This window comes from Triturus cristatus, chromosome 1_2, assembly GCF_964204655.1.
Source record: "Triturus cristatus chromosome 1_2, aTriCri1.1, whole genome shotgun sequence".
Lineage (NCBI taxonomy): Eukaryota > Metazoa > Chordata > Amphibia > Caudata > Salamandridae > Triturus > Triturus cristatus.
In genome coordinates this window covers 585,171,826-585,196,847 of record NC_140580.1, presented here as the reverse complement: position 1 = coordinate 585,196,847, position 25,022 = coordinate 585,171,826, and the positions used below count along the sequence as shown (strand labels likewise).

General features: G+C 45.9%; 1 protein-coding gene and 1 long non-coding RNA gene across 2 annotated transcripts in view; one reads left to right on the top strand and one right to left on the bottom strand.

The window, feature by feature from the left end:
• Positions 1–25,022, top strand: part of PCGF6 (polycomb group ring finger 6) — a 226,331-nt gene that overhangs the window by 67,283 nt on the left and 134,026 nt on the right. The window lies entirely within an intron of this gene.
• The window catches only part of LOC146867683 (uncharacterized), a 54,715-nt gene continuing 36,149 nt past the window's right edge, over positions 6,457–25,022 (bottom strand). The window contains exons 2-3 of the long non-coding RNA XR_014961932.1: positions 15,845–15,935; positions 6,457–7,261 (exon numbers count right to left, since the gene is read on the bottom strand). This is a non-coding gene — a long non-coding RNA (uncharacterized LOC146867683). The remainder of the gene's footprint in view (positions 7,262–15,844; positions 15,936–25,022) is intronic.

The window sequence follows — 25,022 nt, the reverse complement described above, 5'->3', positions numbered from 1 at the left end:
TGTTTGGAGCATATAGAGATGCAATCACGATAGGTCGACCATCCAGCGTACCCCTAACCACAACATACCTGCCCTCCGCGTCAATCACTGACTGCGAAATTGTCAGTGGTACCCTTGGCTTCACCCATATCAGTGCTCCACGTGCAAAAGCTGAATATCCTGTGGCATATAGCTGGCCACGCCAGCGGCGATGCAAACGTGGAATTTCAGCCTTGGCCAGGTGAGTCTCCTGCAGGAGAGCTATTTGTATACAATGCCGTTTGAGGTAGGAATATATATGATACCTACGTGATGGTGAATGCATGCCTCTCACATTCCACGTACCAATTTTAAAAGAAGACATAGGATCTACAGTGTACAAAACAGTTACGTTTCTGTATCAACCTAGCAGTCATATACGTTGCATTTAACCAGACATCACACATCCCATACAGCATTCTGACCTGTGAGGCGCCACCCTGCATACCGCTACATCTACAATCTAGACAATCTAGGGGGGTGAGCTATGTGTTACGCCTTGCAAGCCTGCAGATCGTGCACCTAGCATCCTTGGGGCTCCCCGTTGGCAGGCATTAGGTCATATAAATGAGGCAATCTACGTGCAACTGCTCAGGAGAATGTATCTAGCAAGTGGCATACGGCCGGGACTATGTGCTGACAGCTGAGTACATTAGTGGGGCCTGTCTCCCCCCCCACATGGTAGGCCACCATCCCTGACCCCAACTTATACAAACAAAGTCACAGTGACAGCGTCTATATAGGGTTGTGTTACTAGTGGCTACGTACCCCCACCCATACACCCTAATACCTCGAATCCTTGGCGACGTAGAAAGAGGATGTTACAGTGTTCATATTATTGTGTCCGCAGTCTGTGGGGTAACCTCCAGCTGTTCAACCGAATCTTGCGAGTCTGGGAGGCCATATATTTGTTCATCATCACTAGAGAGGCCCTTATGACTGGTATTAGATGCGCTTTCAGTCACCAAAGAGTCGCTTATCTCTGCTACCGCTTGCAGGGCGTCCCGTTGTCTACTAAGAATCAATTCTGAGTGCGGGCCTATGGTTGGTGAAGGTGGTGTTCGCGATCCCGTCGCCTTGCGTTCTCTTCGGCGACGGCGGAAGGGGCCTCTTGATTTCGGCAATGTTGCCTTTGCGGCGATGTCTCGAGGTCTTGTAGCAGCAATGGTATCCAGCCAGTCCTCTGGCTCTTCCGGCTTGTTGAAGAATTGCGTTTTGTCACTTGAGACCACCCGTAGACGTGCTGGGAATAACAGGGAATATTTCAGGTTATTTTGACGGAGGCGCTTCTTTACTGCCATGAACTAGAACCTCTGACGCTGCACTTGGATAGTGTAGTCCGGAAAAAACATTATTTTATGATTGTCTATGTGAATGTCTTGGAGCTTCCTGGTTTCCTGCAGTACGGCATCTCGGTCTCGATAATTGAGGAGCCGGAGGAGCAAGGACCTCGGGTTCGATCCGGCAGTGGGGGGGTCTCGCCGGGACCCTATGTGCACGCTCTATAACAAAGTGCGGCGATAGGGAGCCTTCAGGCAATAATCTCCTAAGCCAGTTTTCCATATGCGTGGTGGGTTCTCCACCTTCCCATCGCTCCGGCACACCGACCACGCGTATATTGTTGCGCCGTGCTCGCCCTTCTATTACAGGAAACAATGGTCCCTGAAAACAAAAGGAATAAGTGAAGCAATAAATATAGCCAAAATTGGTTATATATTTCAGCCAGTGTCCAGCCGGACAGAGGCACCTTTAATAAGTTGAGATGATTAACAATGAATCAAAAAAATTTAAGTATGATCTCAGTGGGATACAAGCCTGTATCCTGGGACTTACATATCGTAAGAACAAATTGTGAAAAGACGTTCAGGCAATTTGTAGGATGTTTCAATCAGAAAATTATATAGAATAGCGAAACATCTGATACATTTACTGCCACCTTCACATTACGTTATGTACAAAGAATACAATGTGTAAGGTAGACAACTGTGCATTCGCGCTGCCCGAGCGAGTCGTCTCTGGTGTGGTCACGGTATCCGATCCTCTCACCATCCTGAGACTATCACAGACTTTACACCGTGACCTGTATTCCCGGAATCCGTAAGCCGTAGGCATCGCCCTACTTCTCTTGTTACCAGACTTGCGTCGTATAGGAATTATCTGGACACATCACCAGTCCTAGAGCCCTCGTACAATGAGGCTTTACAACATGGGCAATTTAATTGATTATTCCTGATGATGATCCGATATCCTCCTGATATGGATCGAAATGCCGTCGACACAGTTGTCTACCTTACACATTGTATTCTTTGTACATAACGTAATGTGAAGGTGGCAGTAAATGTATCAGATGTTTCGCTATTCTATATAATGTTCTGATTGAAACATCCTACAAATTGCCTGAACGTCTTTTCACAATTTGTTCTTACGATATGTAAGTCCCAGGATACAGGCTTGTATCCCACTGAGATCATACTTAAATTTTTTTGATTCATTGTTAATCATCTCAACTCATTAAAGGTGCCTCTGTCCGGCTGTACACTGGCTGAAATATAGAACCAATTTTGGCTATATTTATTGCTTCACTTATTCCTTTTGTTTTCAGGGACCATTGTTTCCTGTAATATATAATCTCCCAAGGTCCCTGTCCAACTTCCTTTGGGTGCCCTTGTGTTTTTTTCACACAGTGCTCGTCCTTCAGCATCCTCGGCTCTGTCTTCCAGAAACTCTACACGATGCAACAAGTCCTGTACATGCTTATCTGTTTGAGTCACTTGCGGTTTAACGTCACTAAGCGTGGCTTCCAGGATAGTAGTGCGGTCTGTTAATTTCCGATGATCCGCATGGAGGTGAGTAAGGTCAATGGCCACTTTATCGATTTTAGATTCGAGGGAGGTGCGAGTCTGATGAATGGTCGCTTCCAGACGTTCTACTGCAGCGAGCACCGCATCTAGCTTGCTTGTAGCTTGGTCTGTCAATCCCTGCTTTGCCATCTTGTCCGATTTTGGCTTGGACAGCGGCGGTACGGTCTGCACTCCCCCTGCTCCGGCCCATGCCCGGGTACCACCCGACATCAGCAGAGTCTGTATACCTGCGTCGCTCTACGTCGAATAAGGCCTCTGCACAGCGACCTCTGTGTAGATGTCACAGCAAGCTCTCCCTCCGCACCAACGAGCCTCGATCAGCAGTCACTCCCTGACTCACTGTCCCAGCAGTGGAGCCGCCACCTCGTGCACCAGTGTCTCCACCGCAATGCGGTCACCAGCCTCTCCGCACAGCCGCTCAACTCATGTAGGGTAGGGGTGCATCAAACCATCTGAACAAGTGAACAGTGAGTCTCTGCGCATACCGCCCGAACAACCCGCAGGCGTGTCCTTGGCGGCCGTTTAGTAATCGCCAAGACAGTGGTCGGCGCCTCCTCGCCTCTCTAGGCCGTGAAGGGCTGAAAATCAAAGCGCCTTAGTGTTGGAATTGCAATATATCTGAGGGAGCGCCACCCTCCCAAACCCCAGCCAGCCAGCAGGGCAGGCACAGGCGCCGTTTGAGCGTTGTCCAGCAGTCCCCTAGAAGTGTGTCAGTGTGTTTTTCCCCAACATTGGGCCGTCGGAAACATGGCAATACATCACCACCGCCCATGCATAGAAGTGTATCCCTCCAGAATCCAGCCTGTGGTGACGTGCAGGTATTTCTTCAGGGACAGCTTCCCTTATACAGCGCTGCATGGGGCCAAGGATGGCGGCGTCCACCAGGCACCGATCCAGTCAATTCTCGCCTCCCCACTATCACTGCCAGCAACCAGAGCGGTAAAGCTGGCCCCCACCGCGGCTCACCGGTAGTGCATCAAGGGCTCCAACTGCATCCCGTCTCGTTCCAGCAGCCGCACCCATAAACGGCGGGGGGGGACAAACAGCCGTAGCTCTCGTGTGGGTCTGGGGCTCCCCCCACCGCAATATCACCGCTCGAGTTGCGGCAGTACCGAATGCCCAGGTCGCGTTCCTCAACACCGCCGTTCCCCGGGGGGTAGCAGGGCCGAGGTGAAGTTTATCGCAGCTCCTCCCAGTCAGCTACACATAGGTTCCCAGCCTCACTTCTCCGAGCAGTCGGCAGTCGCACCTCATCAAAGCAAGTATCCGCAGCCCTTGCCTTTCGTGCGGGAATTCTCTGCTGCGATTCCGTCGCAGCGGCAGCAGCTCAGCGGGCGGTTCGGGTAGCGTCTCCGTCCACGGCCCAACGCTCCTGCCGCAACAGCTCGCGGGCAATGCAGGATCTCATATTCGGGAGCAGGCAGGTGCCACAGCAGAGGTCCCGACCACATCCCGTCACGGACCATCGACCAGTTATTCAGGGGCGATCTCTATTCAGTCCCGCTCCTACTGGTGCGACACAGCAGCGCCATTTTCCGCGGCCTCGTGGACGAAGCCAAGCCCCGGGCTTGCGTAGCGGAAAGGGCCCTCTCCGGAGCATAGGTTAATCGCATCCCTCGGTCGGAAGCCTTCCAGCAGGGTCCTGGTGAGCCACGATCAGCCACGATTCACCGGCGTACGATCCCGCTGGGGCTGCGCATCACAGCAGATTACAGTTGTGGCCGCATGCGGAGAACCAGGCCTGTTCGGGGGAGCCTCCAGCGGAGCTCTACCCAGGCACGTCTTCCTCCATTGCAGCCTTAGCCACACCCCGGCAGTGGCTCTGATCATGAGTGGAAAAAGCAGGTCTGGGTTTCTCACTGATGGTCCATCTGATGCCATTTTCAAGGCGATTCAATTGCAAAACAAATGTTGTCATCTTGGTTGTGGAACGTTAGCATCTGATGATGCTGGTATGCTCAATGTTGTGAACTTTCACCATGCTTGTGGTTATCCTGACATAGCAAAAAAACATAACGAAAGGTGATCAAGTACACTACCCCATCACTATCAACATTTTTGTACTGTTGTAGTGTCCATTGTGTGGTAAGGCCAGGACAAGTGTTCTGTGGTTTTTGGTTGTGATCATAAAGTTGTCTGTGCTGTATTCTAAGTTGCAGTAGGTCTCGTGTGGGCAAGCATATTTTTCAAATTGCGACCACCTGTGAAGGCAAGCAGGACTAGGGCTGTACCTCACTGATGAGACTTCAGTACGTAGAAACCAGTCTGGGGTTCCTTGTATTCACATCATGAGGGGACCTGGTCTCCTATGTTTCTTTTGGAGCACGATCAAGACTGATCTGTATAAGGTAGTCCCCGTCTACAATGGCACAGTGGGTGAAAAAACAATTGTCTGAAAGGCAGCCCGAGCGATTGTCAGTGGCTGAGAATAATTCAAGCACTCATTTCATCACCTTGTGTTTTTTTTGGTTTTTTTAAAGTATACTTCTTGAGAATTCAGGATGCAGTATGGTAAGCCTAAACCCTAGAGACATCACTTATCCTTCAAAGAGTTCCTCAATGACTTTCTCAAGCACACCCTCTTCTTTCTGGCAGCCACAGCAGACTCTGCAAAGGACATCCACTCACTCAACCTCACCCTGAAAGGCACTATTGCTAGCTACACACTGGAACTACGATCTGCAAAAGTAAAATACTTTGTGTTGCCGTACAATAAACGGTCCTTTTTTAATCAAATGCAGAAACGTTGTGACCCAGTTTCTGGATGACTAGAAGACTGCACTCCTCATGCAGAAATCTCATGACCTTGGTCACCCATCACACATACCATTGCAGACAGCATCACCTCTTCAAAGTTTTCAAGCAAAGCGTCCGTATAATCCCCAAATCATGATTTCCCACTCAATTAACAAGTGCAGCTCCATTTAATTTTTCACCCAGAAAAATAACCTGAATCAGTCATCACACCAGCAGCACCAAGAAAACCACAATTGTCCCTCCTCACCATCAACCCGAGGGACATACAGGAGTGGACCATAGTCAAAATGTTTGCAAAACAGGCCTTGTTGATATAGTCACAAACATCAAAGCCCCACAAATGGAGATGAACAGTCCCACTTCTCCTCAACCAGGTAGGTGCAGCGCTGCCACATGGCATCTTCCCGCAGGGCTCTCAGTGCTGGACCAATTCTATTGCTACTGTGAATCAAACTCATCTAACCTGATATCCACACCAAGATATGGTGAAAATTCATGTCTTGTATTGCCCATAAAGCACAAATATGCCTTCAATATCCAGTCAATGTTCCACAGGAGGATGTGAATAAGAGAACAACTAACAGTTCTTAAGATCGATATAAGTCCGAAACATGGAGTATAAAATTGTCGTGGACATGCCCGCTACCCCAGAAACGTGCTGGCTCCCAGTTGCTGTGAATCATTATTTCCTACTTGACTTTAAGTGAATTCACAGGACAAATCTCAAAGTCTGTGCCTAACAAAAAACCATCCCCCCATGAAAATATGACTCAAGAAATCCGCATTTTGTAAATTCATGCTTTTTTATTTCTATCACTTAACATTGCATACTGAGACGCCTCCCGGCATAAGTTATTGAAAAAAATTAATTTAGAGCCATTTGAAAAATAATTCCTATTGAGTATAGCTGGGTCTTTGTGGGTCACCTTTAATTTTGTATGACCTTATTGCAGTATACAATTGATTGCAAGTATATGTTGTGCTACTTTAGCCTAGAAAAATTGCTGTGCTTGGCTGCCTTAGAATGCCTTGCTCAGCAAAAGGCCTAAACATTATTACACCAGCAGGGTGTGTGGCAGCCAAGCTTTTTTCTAAACTGGGTAAATTTGTGTACTTTGTTTTAATGTAGCACATTGGTTGTGTCACTAAACTGTGCATTATTTACATGATTGATGCAACCAAACCGTTGAATTTATGTTATTTTATATTGACATACTTTTTGGGATGAATAGCTTTTTATACAGGTGATTTAAAAGGAACTGTACAAAACAATGGCTGTTTATTGTAGTTAGTAAAGCTAATTGTGTCACAATATGAAAGTTTGTGACAGGAGAGGTTTTCCCTGTTTCAGTGAAGACGAAATCTAAGATTGTATTAAATTCAATGAAGCACATATAATATGTGAATCCCTTTATTGACTGCTCCTGACAGCAGCAATAAGATGTGATGACATAAAGGCTGTAGATGCCACTAGACCCATAAAGTAAGCTCTCCAGAAGCATACACTCTCTCTTATTGCCAACTGTGAAGGATAAGATGAAGACAGTACTGCATCCAACGTCAACAGGAAACTTCAAGATCAATGGAGATCGGAGAGGAACAGATCCCTGGCATACCAAACTCTCCTAAAAGAGATAAGGCACCAAAACAAAGTTAGTTAGAAGGAAATCTCCTTCAAAGAAATAGCATAGTTCAGAAACTTAGATGACAGAACAAAATGGTGGAGAAATAGTGGAACAGTAGCAAAGAAAAGGCACCTTCTAAGACCCATAAACTTCAAAGGAAATAAGTGTTTAAGGAAGAGACAGTATACTTTAGATTCTTAGTACCCTACCCACATGTGAGTTCGGCATTCTAAGGCCAATGAGGTGTCACCCTTGCACTTTACCACAAAATAACGTTTGCAACCCTAAAAAAATAAATGTTTGCAGGAGAGGCGGGCAAAGTTGTTTTTCTCCACAACAACTGGCAGGGAGACTGGTGTGTAACTTGTTAGGAGGCACCAGTCTCTGTTATTGTGAATTGGAATCTCTACGCACATCAGTATGCCATCATCCACTCGAATGGAATCCTGGACACTGTGTACCACAACATTGTTTTAAAGGTGTCTGAACTGCAACACTGATAAAGAGGTGGCCTTCTATCCAAGGCCCTCTGATCAGCAACAATAGGGGGCGGCAGCTGATTCAGGCTAAAGTTTGAAACTGAGCTATGAGCAACGTTAATGAAGACAAAATCTGCTTAGTGGTAAGGCTCGTTGAAGTTGTACAACAGTACGTGCTCCAAACAGGTTTTAAAGATCATCAAAAATGGTTCACGTTACTAAGATTCCGCTAGTATGGAAATATTTTACCTGCAAGAGAGAAAGCACACCGTTCTAAAAACAAACGCATTCTCACACAAACAGAAGTGACATGGGAATGACAACCTGACTGAACTTCAAAATGTTCCCAATTTGTTTATCAACGGGCTGATGTTTTCCAACTGTAACTTGTAGAAGTAAATGATTAGGCAACTAAATTTACTGGAAAAAAGTCCTGACCTGAAAGGAGATTAATCTGTAAGAAAGGTGTCCAGATTCAGAGCCCATTTCACAAAAAAGAGAAGTTGACCATTTAACAAGGAAGCAAAATCATCCCCAGAGGACAGAGATGAGATGTAAAATATCCCGATCCAGCATCCAGTCACTGGAATCCCAGAAGTGTTTGGAAAAACAAGCTGCTATGGAGTTGGAGAGGCCGGGACAGTACTACTTCACCACATAGAGATTGTTGCAAAGGCAATGTTCGTAAAGGTACTTAAAGAGATCTGTCAGAGATTTGAATCTTCCACCCCAAGCTTGTTGACATAACAGACTGCTGATAGATTTTCCATGCTTAACAGGATTCAACATTGAGCTTGTGCTTGATGAAACCTGTGATGGTAAAGGTGCCTGCCAGAATTTTCAGGGAGTTGATATGCCAATTCTTCTTGGGTGGAAACCACAAGTACCTGGTGGAGTTGGCACCCCAGCCTGATCTGCTTGCGTCCTAATTGATAATCACATCTGGAGAGGAGCCAAAGGTGACCCTGCCATTCCAATCCTTCCATGTGGAAGAGCCTCCAATACAGCTCTGCACGAGACACATCTTCCAGAGGAATGAGATAATATTAGTGGCAGCCCTGGTGATGGAGGTGGATTTCCAGCATAGGAGGGCTCAATAATGAGGATCCACAAAGATAGCTTGAATCAAGGCTGCTAGAAGGCCGAGCTTGTGTGCATGGGATCTCGGAGGTAAGACATTGGGCTCCTTTAAAGTGAATTTCAGCTCCTACTTGAAGTGCAAAATCTTCTTGATAAGAAGCTTCAGAGTACAGTTGACCCTGTCCACTGTGAACCCCAAAAAGTCTGTTACCTGGGTTGGAGAGCAGGACACCGTTTACAAAGTTCATAAGAAAACCTAAATCATGCGTGAGGGTGACTATCCATTCTAGATTAAGGGAAAGGGTCGCCACAGACTGGTGTCTTATCTGAATGTAGTACATGAGACAAAGTCCTCTGGTGCACAGGGGTGCTGCTACACACAAAGTATTTGATGAAACAGCAAGGGTCAGAAAAAAGATCAAGGGATGGGAAAAATTTGCCAAGTAGTATGGTGCCTCCATTTAAACTTCATGAGGGATTGTTGTTTGGTACGTATCCAATTTGAATATTAGGCCTTCTGTTCCGTAGATCGAGCTGTACTAACAACCTCCGTGAAGGAGTGTAGCACAGAAGATGGATAACCTCCATCTTGAAGTGATGATAAACTATCCACTCATAGAAGGAACAAAAGTTTTGACGCGCCTGAGGCCTCTTTTTTTCTTCTTGTGGAAAAGGAAGATAGAACTTAAAAATGTCCTCTGCAGGAGTGGGATTCATACCCCCCTTTTTAGGTCTCGCCTAGCATTGCAGCGCATGTGCTGCTCGCTCTGCGAGATCTATTGTCGAGGCGATTTCGGAAGTGGAGTGGAAGCTCCGCCCATCCTTTCTATTGGCCGGCGTCATCCTTTATGGTAAACGCTGGCCTCCGATTGAAAGTGAGGCTTTTTGGTGACCACCCTGTCTCCTTTAGGCCCCACCCACCCGGACTGGATTGTTTGCTTGACGGCTGTCATGAGGGTATTTCTTATCTAAAGGAGGCGTGTAGTGACGGATCATGTTTCCTGTGAGCTCTACTTTATTTAATGAGTTTTTCCCACTGCAGGCACGCACAACGCACATGGCGTGCTTTCTCTTTCCTCGTTTTTTTTTTCATTCGCGTAATGGTATGGCAACAGCTTGTTTAATTTTAAAACCGGTAACTAGATTTATGCATGCGTGTAGGTTTCCAGAAAGACCTGCACTTCCTGTCCACCAGAGTGAGTTCTGCGCATGTGCCTAGTTGCCGGTTATTGTTAATCAGTGTTATGGAGATGGAGGAGTGAAGAGGGATCTTTGCTTAGGGCAGCAGGCATTGCCGAACGCAAGTCCAATATCCACAGGTGCTGCACGCCTGACCTTCGACCAGAAGTACTTGGGCCCCTAAAGGGACACGCCAAGGAAGTAACTACTCGAGGCCTACTCGGATGTCTGGGACTTTGAGAATAACACCAGAAATTTGTGAGTTATCCCATTTATTACAATTTAGGAGGCTATCACCACTGAGTCTAGTGACTGTCTAATCTTAAACCATTTATAGCAATCAGCCCAAGTGGTGAGCAAGTAATACATGTGTTCTTTAAGAAGTTGCGTCCATGTGCAAACTAATTTGCTCGGTGGTTGGAATGAGATAAAGCTGGCTGGACAAGCCAGCCACTGGAGACAGAGAAAAGTAGTGTGGTCTATGGTACCTTTATTTTGTATTGCGGCAACGGAGATTTGCTGTGTTCTCCGTATGTGACTGGGGACTGTTCCTAACAACATTTAAGCCGTACCTGCATAATGAAAGTTTCATACACATGCATCCTTCATAACCATTACAAACCAGTCAAGATTCCTATTGCAATTTTGTGGTGTGAACGACCTTATGATGCATCTGAGCATTGCAATTTTTAGGTCTCGCCTAGCGTTGCTGAGTGCATGCTCAGCTTGCTCGGCGAGATTTATTGTTAATGAGGAGTTTTAGAAAAGGGCTTTAAGTCCCGCCCCTTATTTCCATTGGCTGGCGTCACCGTTTATGGTAAACGATGGCCTGCCATTGGAAATAAGCTTTCTGGGGTGCCTCCTTTTGGCTTTTTTGTCCGGCCCATCCGGACACGGCAGTCGTGAAGCAGTTTCTTATCGCAAGGAGGCATGTTATGTAAACAAGCCATGCGATCCAGTCCGGATGACTCGGACAAAAAAGGAGACATGGTGCTGCATGTTTATTTTTGCATCTCGCTTTCACTTTAAAGTGCAAGCGCGATGCAAAAATAAACAGCGGCTGCCTGGCGAGCGCTTGTAATTTAATATTTCTCCTCTTCTCTCATTTCGTCCCTACCTTACTAGCATGCCTCGTCCCCCCTTTCTGTTGTCTCTTATTTCTCCTCTTCTCTCATTTCGGCCCTTCCTTACTAGCATGCCTCGTCCCCCCTTTCTGTTGTCTCTTGTTTTGTTTGTCCCGGCTCTCTCCATTTTGTTTTCTTTTGACCGTGTTCCCAGTTGCTCCTAAACCTCTTCAATTCTCTTTTTACTCCTTCCCATTTCTGTTTCTTTCGTTTTTTAATGCAAGCACCCTGCCACCGCTCACCCGCCTTCTTTGCATTTTCTGGAGCTGGAGTGACAGGAGAGGGTCTCAGTGTGGGCGGAGGACTCTAGGTGCAGCCTGAGGGCAGCTCTCCTTTCCATTACAACAAACAAATGATGGACGGAATGCTGACAATGCAAACATTCTCCCCCAGTCAAGAGATCTGGGTTAAATCCATCATTCTTTTGCCCACTACGCCACCCCAGTTCAGACATGGCCATATGCAAATCAGTCTTGACCCTGTGCCTCATGGGAACAGTCCAGCCCGAACTGCCAAGCCATGTCTTCCCTGGACCGGAATCAAGCATCCTAGGACCGGTTTCTGGCTATCAGCCGTCATCAGCCAGGATAGCTTGACTCCAGTGGCGTAGTGAGCACGGGACCCACGTCTGGGCATACCCATCCCACTTAGGGCGAAAAGCGTTACAACAAACAACCAGTGCCAGAGCTGCAGGACAGTGTTGGGATGCCTCTGAGGGCACCCAATCCCTTTCGTCTATCAGAGAGGGCTCAGTGAATGTTGAGGGCACAGCTTCCCTCAACCAGAGCCGGGACTGTAGGTAAGGGTTCTGGTTGCTTATTGAGTACTTGGGTGCAGAGTAAGGGCAACGCTACCCTCTTATCTATCGTAGCCATGGCTTCACGAGAGGGCTTGTGATACCGGCCCAGGAGAGGAAGTGGGGACTTAGCATGTCACCAGAGTGCTCAGAGTGCAAAACCAAGTAGGTGCAACCCTCCGCCCCCCCCCCCCGCCAAGGTTTAGCCCCCGTTCATTTCTCTCCCTGACTTCTCTTCTTGATTTCTTCTGTCAGGTCTTTTTTCCTCTGTCCCCAAGTCTCTCTCTTTCTTCTCCCCTTTCTCTCAACTCCTTCCTCCACCCTCTTGTTATTTTATATTCTCCTCTTCTCTCGTTTCGCCCCTTCCTTACTACCATGCCTTGTCCCCCCTTTCTGTTGTCTATTGTTTTGTTTGTCCCGGCTCTCTCCGTTCCGTTTTCTTTTGACCGTGTTCCCACTTGCTTCTAAACCTCTTCCATTCTCTTTTTACTCCTTCCCATTTCTGTTTCTTTTGTTTTTCAATGCAAGCCTCCTGCCATCGCTCACCTGCCTTCTTTGCATTTTCTGAACAGACTGCATACAGTCTGACATGCACTCACACCTGCATTCTCACACACACTCAGATGCACACACTGTTCCTCTTCGCTCCCTTTTCTTCTGTCAAAAACTGTCTGTATCTTATCTGCTCTCTTCCATTTTTTTCCAAATATTTCGGTGCTGTTCTTTCATCCCTGTGGTCAGAAAGGATGACGTCAAAGGACCATAGGTTATCCAAATGTTGTACCGCTCTCTCTCCCCGTCTGCTTGTCTCGCTCATACATGTTCCGCAGTAGAGGCCTCCCCTCTGCACGTAGTCTTGACCTCGTGACGTCACACTAGATGGCCTGTCAGGTAATGAGTGTTCCATTCACGGGATTCTGCTTCTGGTGCTCCTGGGAAAGCACGGGCCTTTCACGTGGATTTAAAATGGTTTTTTTCTCTACGTTTAAAATAAATGATATTTTAAGCATATCGTTCTGTATATTGCATAGCGACTGGGTTAACACATTTGTCGTTCATGGTGCTATTTAAAGAGATGCACGTTTATTCATCTGTAGGACCAAACCCGTGGCCTACAAGTTACACAGACATCTTGGCAGCGGGCGCTTAATTCAGTAAATCACATTTAAACTTAAGGAGCCCCAGCACATTTACCAATCCCAGCTCTGAGTCTGACGCTTTGGTGGCGGTGATGGGATAAGGAATAATATTGTGGGGGTGTGAAGAGGCGGTGCCGCTTCCTTGGGTCTACAGAAAGAGGTCTGCGCATCATATTTTCTGTGATATTATGTGGAGGGCAGAAATCGTTCCATTAACTATATGCCTTAAAAACTAAAAGCCATTTGTGTGCTAAAAATGGGTGGGTCCGCTCTGAAATTATGTTATGTTAAAAAAATTTATAAAGCGCTCGTACACTACAACGGTTTCATGGCGCTATACGATAAAGAGCAACAGTGTACTGGACCAGATGTTTATAGGTAGGCCTGAGTGAATAAGAGAGTTTTGAGAAGGGTTCTGAAACGCGGAAAAGAGATTTCAAGTCTAAGTTCCAGGGGGAGAGAATTCCATAACTGGGGAGCCAGAAGTGAGAAGCTAAGTCCACCGTGTTTTTTCCGCTTGCAAGGAGGAATAACGAGAAGGTTAGAGTGAGATGAGCGAAGAGCGCGGGTAGGGGTGTACCGAAGAACCAAAGAGGAGATAAAAGCCGGACCGAGACCGGCTAAGGCTTTGAAAATAGTACAGCGCAGTTTGAAAATGCAACGCTTGGCCACAGGGAGCCAGTGAAGGTTTTTCAACAGGGGACGAACATGTTGATAACGTGGTTGCTGAGAGATGAGACGAGCAGCTTGATTCTGAACCATTTGGAGGCGGTGAAGTTGGTACGCTGCGATACCAACATAAAGTGAATTGGCGTAGTCAATACGAGAGATGACTAAAGCCATGAGAACCACAGTGAGAGCCTCGGTAGTTAGAAATCTCGAAATCTTGCGAATTCTGCGTAGATGGAAAAAGCAGGAAGATGTCACAGCGCTGATTTGAGATTTCATGGACAGATCATTGCTGATTATCACACCGAGGCTTTTCACGGATTCAGTAGGTGGAGGAGGGTTACCTAATGTTGGAGGCCAAAAGTTGTTATTCCAAGGATTGGAGATACCACTCACGACTAACTCGGTCTTATCGGGGTTGAGTTTGAGTTGACTGGCATTCATCCAATCACTAATAAAGCATAAGGTAGCCTGAAATCTTGAAACCGACGTAAGAGAGGAGTCAATTTTGAAAACTAATTGAAGGTCGTCAGCGTAGTTAAAGCAAGCGACCTCAAAATTGCAGAGGGAGTGAATCAGAGGGAACATATACAGATTGAATAGGAGAGGGGAGAGAGAGGATCCCTGAGGCACACCACAATTCATCGTACAAAGTAGGCTTTCATAAGGGCCGACAGAGGAAACCATTCATAAAAGCGACAAAATCAGGCATGTAGTTCCTAGAGTCCAGCTAGTAAACACACCAGCGCTGCAAGTGGAGAGGGGGAAGTCATCAGCGCCCCTCCTTCCAGTTTCTACTGGACGTTCAAGGGACAGGAATTTGTAGAACACCGTATTATTTGTTCTGGTTCTAAGCACTTCCAATCTGTACCAGCAGTGCCCCCACCACCGAAGTTGCTCCTTGGCGACTCACATTTCAGTTTTTCTGCTGTATTGAAGTGTTTGAGAGGATTGTTCAGGGCATGCAATGCAAGTACCTTTTGGGAACGGTTTGGGGTGGGGGTCTTGTTTTGGTCAGAGATTGCGCTCAATCGTTTAACGCAATTCGACCATTCCTTAATTAAGTACGGGGTCCGGCCTCAATTGACCAAAACTGTGTGATTCTCGCCACGTGACGTCACCTATTGCCCTAAATTTTTTAATTCTCAACACGTGCAAAAAAAAAAATGAAATGTCTAGGACCCCACTTGAGATGCATGATCCTCATTTGTCCACCCCGACAAATGTGCTGAAGAAGTTCCAGTGCATACAAACACAAGCATTAAAAATGCAATAGGTCTCGCCTTTCATTAAGTTATAGCCATTTGCTTTGCTATACAATACCATTAGCAAAGCAAATGGCTTTAACTTAATCAAAGGCGAGACCCACTGCATTTTCAATGCTTGTTTTATCAGGAGTTGGGAGTTTTGCATCGGGTCACTATGAACCAGAGCATCCAAGGGAAGCAGTGGATACTTGCCCTGCTTTCAAGGGACCCGCGCTCCTGCTTCAAAACTAATTTTTATAAGATCACATAGTTTGATACATTGGTGAAGCTAGAAATAGCACTATATATCTCCTTGTTTCGACGTATTTACCTTTTGCTGATAAACCAAAATTTCTCAGCATACTATGCAAAGATGTATGAGTCCATAGACACGGCCCATTTAATAACAGGCAGCACACACAAATCAAAATGTATCGTCCTAAAGCATCCTTTATTGATTTAACATGTTATTGCTTATATCGCTATAATTGCTTGCAGGTAATGTGTTTCTTTCAACAAGAACGTCTTCAAGACTACAGCCAATATTATACAAAACCTAATGGCAAATATTAAAACAATATATACATTACAAATGTACTTCATTAATCAAATCATTATCCCATAATCCGAATTTGGTGCACTTTTGTTAATCCTTAGAAGTCATCAAAAAAATTATTTTTCTGACCATAAGCAAATCATGCTGCATGTGATAAGACAATTAACTTACAATGACCAATTACATCTTTTCCGAGCTTACTAGTACTAGACTAGATAAAATTCCAATGTTATCAGTCTCTACACGTTTAATAGTGTTGTTCCATATAGGCTATCATGAATCAGTTATACAAATCCCTTGCAATGCAGACTTACCATAAAAGTCATTTTTGTAGGTACTCTTAGCAGGCACTCGTTCTCTGCTTTCATCTTAAATGGGCCTTCTTAGTGGCTCCCACATCCGTTTCTAAAAAGTAAAATCGAAATATATATTACCACTAGCATTCTGTTCATATTGGAAAATCTAAATTCACCATCCATCAGAAGGACATATCTGTTATATATCTAGAGTATTTTTCTTGAAAATAATGTAGCCAAGTCCGTGAATTGGTAAAACAAATGTGTTTTATAATTACACCAGGGGACACGTTTGCATACAATCACAACAAGCATTTGCAATGCAATAGGTCTCGCATTTACGCGAGTTTGATTGTAAATGACAATGTCTTTTATTTTTGTTTTCGTTTTTAAAACATAAATGAAAGGCATTGTCATTTACAATGCCAATAGCTTAAACTCGCGTACATGCGAGACCTATTGCATTGCAAATGCTTGTTTTCTTATATAACCATCTGTAATCTTCTGGTCCACCTCCCTACCACAGGAAGAGAATGGGCAGAGGGGCTGCGAAATCGGAAGGAGGGACCCCAAAAGTTTATGCAGTGGGCAGGCTCTAGAACCCAAAGGTCTGAAGTTCTTGTGTGCGATTGTAGCAGAAAAAGGTAATGCAACCCCCGACAAGAAAGTCTTCGTCATTCCAGACCTGGCTGTTTGAATGGTGGTGGAACGGTCTCCCTCAGGGAAGAAGTCTAGAAGGTGAGAGACAAAGGAGGATGTGTGCACGGAAGAGGCAGCTGCTGGAGACTTGAATTCAACATTGGCCAGTCGAATGCCCACAGAGATCGCCAGTCGATTGGAAAAAAGTGAAGCTTGCTTTACTCATATTGGTTTTGACCTTGTCCCGGGAAGTCAAGGAGGAGACTTATTTTTAAATAAACTTAATACATTTGTCCCCAAAGAGGAGACCTTCTGTGGCATTTAGAATGGGTGGTTGCCAGTTCCACTAATTTGGGGTCCAAACGAAGAATAGTATGTTGCCTTTCGTAGGAGATGAAGGCGTGAGTGTCTCCCCAAAAAGAGAAAATGGGTCCAACCATGGAAGGCATCCATGTATAAGTCAGCGGGGGGGTGCTGTGGCTCACTCCAAAGCATCCAGAGGCGGACGGGGCGGCCTGTTGTATTTAAGATGTGATCTTGGCAGTGTTTGAGTGTTCAGTCAATGCACTAACGAGGATCCTGTCCTTGACATTGGAGTAAGGCTAGGCTAGTAACTGGGGATCGATCTCAGTGGTAGAGCAAACCTCCCCTCTGATGCCAGGGCATAGGCATTCAGAATGAAGAGGGCCTCTCGCTGATTTCTCCTCTAGGAGGGAAGCCAGCAGCAGACACACTCATCCATGTAGCGGGAGGAGGATCTAGCCAGGGAACGTGAATGCCTCACCCGGAGGGTCTCAAGGCGCTGGGGGGGGGGGGGGAACGCTACTGCTCGAACAGCCAGGTCTTGAGTTGCTTCCTGAAGGCGAGATGGTCTTGCGTTGTCCGGAGGTGGATGGGGAGGGAGTTCCATGTCTTGGCTGCCAGGTAGGAGAAGGATCTTCCTCCGGCGGTGGCTCTGCGGATGCGGGGGACAGTGGCGAGAGCGAGGCTGGCGGAGCGGAGCTGGCGGGTGGGCTTGTGGAAGGTCAGGCGGCTGTTGAGGAACTTGGGGCCCAGGTAGTAGAGGGCCTTGTGTGCGTGGGTGAGGAGTCGGAACGTCATTCTTTTGTTGACGGGGAGCCAGTGCAGGTCTCTCAGGTGTCCGGAGATGTGGCTGTGTCGGGGGATGTCCAGGATGAGTCGTGCTGAGGCGTTCTGGATCCGTTGGAGTTTCTTCTGGAGTTTGGCGGCGGTGCCAGCGTAGAGGGCGTTCCCGTAGTCCAGCCGACTGGTGACGAGGGCCTGGGTGACCGTCTTCATGGTCTCGGTGGGGATCCACCGGAAGATCTTTCGAAGCATGCGCAGGGTGTTGAAGCATGAAGACGAGACGGCGTTGACTTGTCTGGTCATCGAGAGGGAGGAGTCCAGGATGAAGCCTAGGTTGCGTGCGTGGTCCGTTGGCTTGGGGGGTGGCTCCCAGGGCGGGGGGCCACCAGGAGTCGTCCCAGGCGGAGGGTGATGATCCCAGGATGAGGACCTCCGTCTTTTCTGAGTTCAGTTTCAGGCGGCTGTTCTTCATTCATTCGGCGACGTCTTTCATCCCTTCGTGTAGGCTGGCTCTGGCGGCGTCCGGGTCGCTGGTGAGGGAGAGGATCAGCTGGGTGTCGTCGGCATAGGTGATGATCTTGAGGTTGTGTTGACGTGCGATGGATGCGAGGGGGCTCATGTAGACGTTGAAGAGGGTGGGGCTGAGCGATGACCCTTGTGGAACGCCGCAGATGACTTCGGTGGCCGCTGACCGGAACGGGGGGAGGCGGACTCTCTGGGTTCTTCCGGCGAGGAATGAGGTGATCCACTCCAGGGCCTTCTCCTGGATGCCGGTGTTGTTCAGGCGCTGTACCAGGGTGCGGTGGCAGACAGTGTCGAACGCTGCGGAGAGGTCCAGGAGAATGAGGGCCGCAGTTTCCCCATTGTCCATTAGGGATCTGATGTCGTCTGTGGCTGCGATGAGGGCGGTCTCCGTGCTGTGGTTGGCTCGGAAGCCGGATTGCGAGTGGTCGAGGGATCCGTTGGTCTCGAGGAAGGCAGCTAGCTGTCTGTTGACAGTCTTCTCGATGACTTTGGCAGGAAACGGGAGGAGCGAGATGGGGCGGTAGTTCTTGAGGTCGGAGGGGTCTGCAGTTGGTTTCTTCAGCAGGGCACTGATCTCGGCGTGTTTCCAGCACTCCGGGAAGGTGGCGGTGTTGAAGGAGGCGTTGATGATGTCGCGGAGGTGGGGTGCGATGATGTGGTCGGCCGTGTTGAAGATGTGATGTGGGCAGGGGTCCGTAGGGGATCCGGAGTGGATGGTGTTCATTGTGCGTGTTGTTATTCAAAATTACCCATCTGCAAGTTTGTTGTATATGGTCACATACTCCGCCAATGAAAACAATTGTATTGTAATATCAAATATATAAGTGCTTTAAGGCGGATAGCATGCTAGTGTTGTTGGTTATTGGAAGCAGTCATCTGCAGTCAAGGAAATCCTTCCATGCCTTCACTCCAGTTTATTTGTGTTATGAGTTGGGTTTGGAGATCAGCTATTGCTAAGTTGCAGGGGCAACGTTTCAAAGAAGGCGAGATTCTGGTGTACGGGCCATTTACAGAAGTACAATCATGAAAATTAAGGCAAACAAGCAAGTAAGCTGTGCTCGAAGAGAAGAAGCATGCAGAGGATGGACTGTAAGCAGGGTAATTATTGGCAATGAAAATGAACTAGTTTTAAGTCCAGGTCAATGTTGCAGGAAGGGTTTGGGAACACAGTGAGGGAATGTTTTTTGAGATAACATGCAAATTAGTACAGTGGCGAGAACCATTGTTGAGTAACAGCAGTGGAAAACAAGTTTGGTTTTCATGTGCTCTAACTTAATTACACTAAATAGCAGCATGATTTAGAAAAGTTTGGTCCCCATGGGTGATGGGTATAGATAGGGCCCGACTGTATTTTAAGAACCAGTGTGAAAGCAAAATAATTGGTCATAACCATATTGTGCCAGTAGGTGGCAGCAAGGACCATTACTGAAGTGTTGGCTTGTGCAGTGATCCAATTCTTTGATGGTTGCTTGACCAGCGTCTGCTTAAATTATTTTACATAATTCCCAATCTATTTTTCAGGTCAGAGATTCCACGTCTGCACACTTTCTCTGCCACGTCTGTACACTTTCTCCCAGTGTCTCGATGATGTCAATGTTTGTGGTTCTTTATTTAGAAAATATATTTGTCGCTTGAATTGACGAGCAGTTGTCGGTTCCGTATTTAATCCTGCCACGTGTGTTTTTGTACATTTGTGCCAAGTGCCCCAGATGTGCACCTGAAATTTCTTATTTATTTTAATAACCTGCAAATGTAGAAAGCTGTAGGAAACATTCAGTTAAAGACATTCTTGACAGCTACCCTATAGACCTGGACATGGTGCATTTGGTTTACATGTTTTACGTCTGCCTACTGTGCACAATCGGGTGCAGGCTTTTGTAGTTAGCAAAATGATTTAATGTATTTCCAGTGTGTTTGTTTGGCTTTAATTGACCCCCCTTCTGCAGTTTTCACGGTGACTTTTTTTAACTTTGTTCTGGGAGTTTAAATTCCATTTTGTTCAGAATATGGTTTCTGTTTTTTTTCTTTATCAGGTCACTTGTTTCGTGGAAGTCGTACATTTAATTTATGTATGTAATGTACAAAAATGTAATATGAGATTACGTTCACGTTCAGGTCAGTGTTTAGCTGCATTCTTGTGCCATGCATCCCCTTTCATACCTCCCAGACTCTTAAGGGAACCTTTTTTGTGGGGGTGCACACAGTGGTAAATGCCTCCCATGCATTATATTTGGGCAGGCCTGTGTGACTCCCTGTATGATGGACACCACTTTGCAATCGCCCTTGTAATGGTTGCCTAAACTTCTTCATCCCCTGATCCGTGCTTCTCTCCGTTACTTCCCCTTTGTACTGCACTCCCTCGATTTAGAGCTAGGTTTTCCCTATATGATTTCCCGTATATACATACAAATGTTTTAGGGTAGGGTTGTCCGTTGTTATTTATTGAAATGAGATGTGGCAAATGTTTGCTCCTTATTCTGATGCACTTAGCTAAATCTAAAACGGGAGGAGCTAAAGATGGATTTAAATTGACCCTATCAAATTGCTTGTTGTCATTGTATGGATGCTGCCTCATGCACCTCCACATAGAAAGTTTACTTTTGCCTGTGGTTCTTTGGTATTTGGGTCGGCCCATTCTTGGAAGTTGTTTTTCTATTGTTCCTTTGCACACCCTTTCCTTGATCGATTCCTCAGCCCACCTGGTCCATCCTGGCTCTCAAGCATCTAGTCCATTTCTCTGGCACTGGTTTCAGTACAGTCCTTTCCTCTCTCTTCCAGTTCTGTTAACCAGCCCTCACACCTGAAGTGTTTGTTCTTTATCGGGCAAGGATGGTCACAGTTTCCACAAAGATTTTCTGTCCCCTTGCACAGTTTCTGCAATGCTTCCCTTTGAGGTGATGCCGAGGTATTCAGGTAACAAGTTCTAGTAATGCCCTAGGTGTGGGGCAGGCTGTTTGTGTTAGGTTGAGCCTGGGAGAGCATACGCTGCTCTGCGATGCATGCTGTATTGAGGCATGGCATAGAAGCTCTGCCCATTTCCTGCCCATCTTTTCAATTGGCTCCTGTTACTGTCCTTGCGAAATCGTTGCTTTTCATTCGTGAATAGGCTTAGTAGTCCCTTCATGGTACCGCCTTGTCTGCAATTGTAGCCTCCCATAATGACTGGACTTTTTACTTGTGTTGTTACACGGTCTGCTTTATCTAGTCAGTGGGTTAATGTTTCAGCATGGCGCCTGCTTATACTTTCACAATGGCCGCACGCCTTTCTTGTCATGTGAGCAAGCAGCCAATGGCTGACGTGCACCTCTTATTTGAAAACACGTGCTTCACTTTTTTTTAAATATCTGAGGACTGGGCGTGTGTGGTTTTTTTCTTCCCCTTTTTTGGATGGAAAGGGAAGTGGCAGCTCTCGGTCCACGATCTGGAGAGCCAAGAAGACTTAGACCGCAGCCCAGGCGCCTCCGCTGGCCGACGGAGGTGTACAAGCTTGCGAGGTCTGGGAGTTCCAAAACCAAGGCCTCCATGATGTTAGCTATGAGCCCCTCATATTCTTTTGTCACTCCCATAAACAGTTCACTGTGGGGCTCCCGAATATTAACACATGCTGCAGCAGTACGCCCAGACTTTGTGGAAAAATCTGTGCACATGAATACAGCGGACCTTTACTGCCTTAAATGGTAATGCCACCGTTAGCTGAAGAGCCCAATGCAGTTTAATAACCTTATAGCCCATGTCATTAATAGTTCATTTGTTTCCTTTGCGTCAAGCACTCCATGCGCTCTGTGTTGCTGTTACCCAAGTACTTCTCACTCATTCACTTGCTGGTGTATTTCTCTTCATCGCATTCCCCAAAAGTGGCCGCTCCAACCCCTGTTGGGTTTTGCGCCCCCTCTCATGTTGCTGTTACCTCCCCTTATTGCTGTTATCCACCCATATTGCTGTTACCCACCACCCTCTCTCGTGTTGCTTCCACGTTCCACCCACCCATCCGCTTAAAAAAAAAATCATTTGCAACACACTAAGTTAAATAGCTCAAACTCTCGGAATTGCGAGACCTATTGCATTGCAAATGCTTATCTATTTTTATTGGTGGGCAGATGCTTGTGAGGTCTGTGTCTTCCTTGCTACACACTACATTGAAAATGTTTGTTATAACTAACCATATCTGTCTGGTTTTTTAATATGTTGGAGATGTTGATCTTGGTTGATTGTCATGTATAAACTAGCAGTGTCTTTAGACAATAACATTATGCAGAGCTTTTTCTCTGGACAAATGATGGACAAAGTGGGCTTTGGTCTGTACCTATTTTATTCCCTCACTTTCTCTTTGCCCCTCAGTTTTGTGGTGAGATCCTGCTGGTGTAAATGATTATGCAGAATGTTTCTTCTCTGATCTCAGATATTAATATATTTTTGTAAGCTCCTAAACCAGAACTTATTTCTTACCAACCACCAGACTCTTCTTGGCAGTGCATGGGATTCTAGAGACCCTAATTTAAAAGGTTTAGGGTTTGCTCGTAACATGACATTTGAAATTCAGATGGGTTTAAAATAACTGGTGGTGTCCTCACTTGCCTTTCTTTGGCAGATTAAGTCCTTTTTCAAGTTGCATGTTGTAGCAGCCACCTTGAACGAAATGAGTCACGTGACATTTCTGTTTATAATACTGCATCATCTCTTTCAGTCTCAAGTACAACTATATTGTGTAGAAAGGCCTCTCTAATCCTGGTTCTTGCATACCCTTTTTCCTATTTTAGTGCAATATGTCAGATTTATTTGTTTAGTGACGTTTGTTGGAATGCTCCTTCAGACTACACTTCCAGAGGATTAAACCCTCACTTATACTGCTGTTGAAAGTCACTGGCCTGCACCGCCAGTTTTTGATGGTTTCCTTATACCAGAAAACCTCATCAGTTTTCCTCAGCATAGCCCTTAAGAAATAAAGTCGATATAAGAATGGAGTAGAATTTCTGCTGTTGACATTTATTTGCATTTTCTAACAACAGAAACTGCACTTAGGTTGGGGATTTGGATTTGCAGTGCGGCATCCTCACTATTTTAAATACAGTGATTCAGATGCAGTCAATGTAACATTAGTGAAAAGCTGATATTTTGCCACCTGTACAGTCCTAGTGGCAGCAAAAAAACTCAAAGGCGAAAAGGGTAGTGCTAAGCTTGAATTATTAATGAATAGTCCCTCTCACGAAATGTTCCTTGTCAGACTGTTTATATTGGCTGTCTGCTTTAGTGGAATTTGCAGGTCCTAGCTTAATTGAGATGCAGCACCCTATCCTTTTAGATAAAAGGATTATCTTCCAGAGAAAACAAACCTTTGTGTATGCTGAAGAGAGGCCTATCGGACTAGATCTTCCTATAGTCAAATGTTATGGAAAACTGAATTCATTCATTCTTCGGAAACGGAAAGAAAGTAGATTTAAACTTTAGAACTCCCAAATTGATTTTCACCAGCACCCAAAGGTGGTAGGAAGACGAGTCATAAAACAAACATCAATTCTAAATCCCACTCTCCTGCAAATGTGTCGGTTTGTTCGCTTAGAAATCCATTTCTTTTGGAGTATTGAGTACACTGTGCTAATGCAACCTCCTAAGCAACCCGTGGGCAGGGGTGAAGGATTTTTATCTTCAAAACTAGAGCTGTGGATGCATGTATGTGGTCTTCCCTTTCAGGATGTATCCTGACCCCCCCTGTAAATGGCAGTGCATCTTCTCCTGCTGTTTCAACACTTGTGACCCAGGACCAGGAATACCCTTCTTTGTGAATTGTACATAGAACAAGTCGGCAATGCTTCACCCCTTGTGCGCCTTTCGGTCTCACTGCTTGAAACAAGTCTCACCCGGTCAGGTTTGGATAGACCATCATTTCATTTGTTACTAATGTTCTTAAATACCTGTGCACACAATCCATTTATTAAACCACTGTAATAATACTTAAGTGAAAGGTAAGTGTTGTAAGTCCCTCTGTAGTGCAGTGAGCTTTACTATTACTTGGCATAATTGAATGAATTGAGGGGAGTATATTCTTCCCTTCTGAGGTGCTATTGACCTCCCAACACTACTCTCTGACATGAGGTGTGTGGGATTATACTCTAGTCTCATCAGCCAAAAATCTCTTCCTAGAGTAAACGATATATTGGGGTTTTCTACACACAGCACAATATAAGGCATTACTCCAAATCGCGTCCGTTCTCAGGTAAAACACCTGTAAGTTGAATTCTGTCCAGATGAGAGATAATGTAAATCCTTCCAGGAAGAAACTGCCTTGCATCAAACTTCAAGTTTGTTCGGAGAAATCATTAAGAGGATCTGTCTGTAATGTGAGGGATATTCATTACTCCCCTACTTTAGAACACTCCAGAGTAAATTGCATTAATTATTGGACATAGACACCCTTAGTAAAAATTCTGAACTCATAACTATTTTGGTCAGGAGTCGGTCCTGTCAATGCCATCTGAGACTGAACTTGGGCACTGTTACCTCAGAGTCTCCCTCCTATCTGTCTTTGGGATTGTCGAAGGGCACCACCCACTTTGCTGAAATTATTATGCCGCAGTCCCCTGCCCAGATTGCTGAGGGAGGACTTCAGGACAACTCTAACATGTTTTACTTCCCCAGTGTGTGTGTATTTATGCTGTTGTCTGTTTTGACATAGATAAATCTCACAAAATCATGTCTCCAACTGCCAGCCTCAGATCTCCTCCGTAATGGATAGGTCATTCTTATAAGTCTCGCTTTTCTTTCATGCATGTGCCACAACACACATACTTTACAATATTCCTTCATTACAACCCAAGAACATAGCCAATTGACGCCTTTATGCTACTTGTGTGCGCATGCTCTTTCCGTGGGCAGCTTTAACTACCTAATATCAGTCCTTCAGAATGTTCAAGACAACCTAGATATCTAAAAGAACCCTTACCGCGGGACC